Below are 2,500 nucleotides of genomic sequence, written 5' to 3'. Positions count from 1 at the left end.
CTTTCATCCTTTCGGGGTCGATAAATTAAGTACCAGTTACGCACTGTGGTCGATCTAATCCACTGGTACCCTCCCCCAAAATTTCGGGCCTTGTGCTTAGAGTAGTAAAGAATAATGATAATAATGGTTTCAAATTTTAGCACAAGGCCAGCAATTCCGAGGGAAGTCGATTACATCGGTGCCAGTGTTCAACTAGTGCTTATTTCCTCGACCCTGAAAGAATCAAAGGCAAAGCGGGGCTCGGCGGAATTTAAACTCAGAACGTAAAAACGGACGAAATGCCGCGAAGCATTTTGCCCGGCGTACGAATGATTCTGCCAGCTCATCATGTTTATAATAATAACTAGCTGGCCCCGTGCCGTCAAAAATTACTACTAATTGTAGCATTTTATATATAAATATGGATGGTAAATCAAATTAATACACCTGACCATGTTATCTAGTGGTTGTCTTTTGAGATGTGACATCAATCATCGTTTGTTACTGAAAGAACGCTGGCTCACACATACAAACATTCACATACTTCCCTTGTACACGCACACACATACACACATATACTCACACAGAGTTGAAACGCTGTTTGAGTTTTCTTTTCAGTGTTCAACGTTCATCATTACACTTCCATTGCACACACACACACACATTCACATACCTAACTTTTACATACACACACAAATACTCACACAGAGTTGAAAAGCTCCCAGTAACAATTTGCCATCACCCCTTCCTCTCACATTCATATGTTGTGGCGGACAAAAACACAAGAGTATTATTATAGTAGATGATAATAATCCTGTCTTTATTAACCACAAGGGCCAACAAAAATAAGATTGGACATTACAAAACATGAAGGACAAAGTGGTGTTTCATAAAGTGTCGTGTAAAAAGTCGATAACAAAAAAAAATATAACAAAGAAAATGCCTAAAAGAGGCAAGCATCTAGATACGATCTGGATGTTCCGATGCGGTTTGCCCATGTTCACATTGGCACATTTGCGAAATCCAGTTGATACCTGTCAGACAATTGAAAATGTCTGAGCAGGTTTGAAAGGCTTTTACAACTCCCTTTACTATCGGCTAGCCCTACACAATCCAATTGTGCATCTGAGATGGCGTTGAAATCGCCCACTAACACTAAAGGTAGGGACGTATCCAGGAAGACCTCAAGACGCCTGAAGTATTCCGACTGTCCTGCACCTGTCGAGGCGTAAACAGCCACCAGTCTGAAGGCACCCACCGTTGCTACCGTTCTCGTCCAGGACCATCAGCTTACCTTCTAGGTCTAAGAAAACTGACCTTATTTTGAAATCCAGACCTTTCCGAAACAATACCGCGGTACCCCCACCTCCCATTCCCCGCTGACACAGAGATGCGTAGATCTCGTAGTCATTGAAAATGGGCATGAAAGCTCACAGGTCAGTTAGTCTGGATTCAGTAATGACTATTACGTCTATTCCTCGTGACCTGAGGTCGTTGAGTAGGTGACCTTGTTTCCAAGGGGACCCAAGGTCACGTACATTTATGCAACCTATTTTGAGCTTGACCATTTGAGTAGCTAGCAAGGAGAAAAAAAGGAGAGGACTACTTACCGTTAGCACTCTGGGGTGGGAGCGGGGCAGATGTCTCGCTCCTTAAGTGGGGTGTGGTGGTCTCCATGACCAAGGATTTATAGAGGATCCAGCACGCTTTCGTGTTGAAGCCTCCAACTGCCTGTGGAAATTTGGATTTTATGTTGCTCTATGTATTTGAAGTATCTGTGTGTTTAGTGGTGGTGTGTGTGTAGTTATCCGTGGTGGATGATGTCTGTATTTTTCTTTGTGCATAATAGTAAGTTTAGTGGAGGCGCAATGGCCCAGAGGTTAGGGCAGCGGACTCGCGGTTGGAGGATCGCGGTTTCAATTCCCAGACCAGGCGTTGTGTGTGTTTATTGAGTGAAAACACCTAAAAGCTTCACGAGGCTCCGGCAGGGGCTGGTGGTGACCCCTGTTGTAATCTTTCGCCACAACCGTCTCTCACTCTCTCTTCCTGTTTCTTGAGTAACGCTGTGATGGACTGGCGTCCGTCCAGCTGGGGGGAACACATACGCCACAGAAACCGGGAAACCGGGCCCATGAACCTGGCTAGGCTTGAAAAGGGGAAAAAAAAAAATAATAGTAAGTTTGTGTTGTCTATGTTTATGGCGGCAAGTTTTTTTCGTTTACTTTTTGTGTTGACCCTGTTGGGCTTGTGGTGTTGGTATTGGTGGTGTTGGTGAAGATGTTAGAAGCATGGGTGTTGGTGTGTTGTTGTGGTTTTCGGGTGATTTTGATTGCTTTGGTGGGCGGGGGTTACTGCTTTTTATTTGTTGGCATCTCTGATCACAAGCAGAAGTAGTGGGAGAGCATCATAGCATTGAGTTGAAAGGAATTCTTAGAGGTTTGGATAATTCACCTTTGGAAACATGGGTGGTTCGTTCAACATCCTTAAACAATCCTTATTCAGGGACCTTTTGAGCGAGATA

This window comes from Octopus sinensis, linkage group LG5 (genome assembly GCF_006345805.1).
Source record: "Octopus sinensis linkage group LG5, ASM634580v1, whole genome shotgun sequence".
In the NCBI taxonomy this organism is placed as follows: domain Eukaryota; kingdom Metazoa; phylum Mollusca; class Cephalopoda; order Octopoda; family Octopodidae; genus Octopus; species Octopus sinensis.
This window is presented reverse-complemented; position numbering follows the sequence as displayed.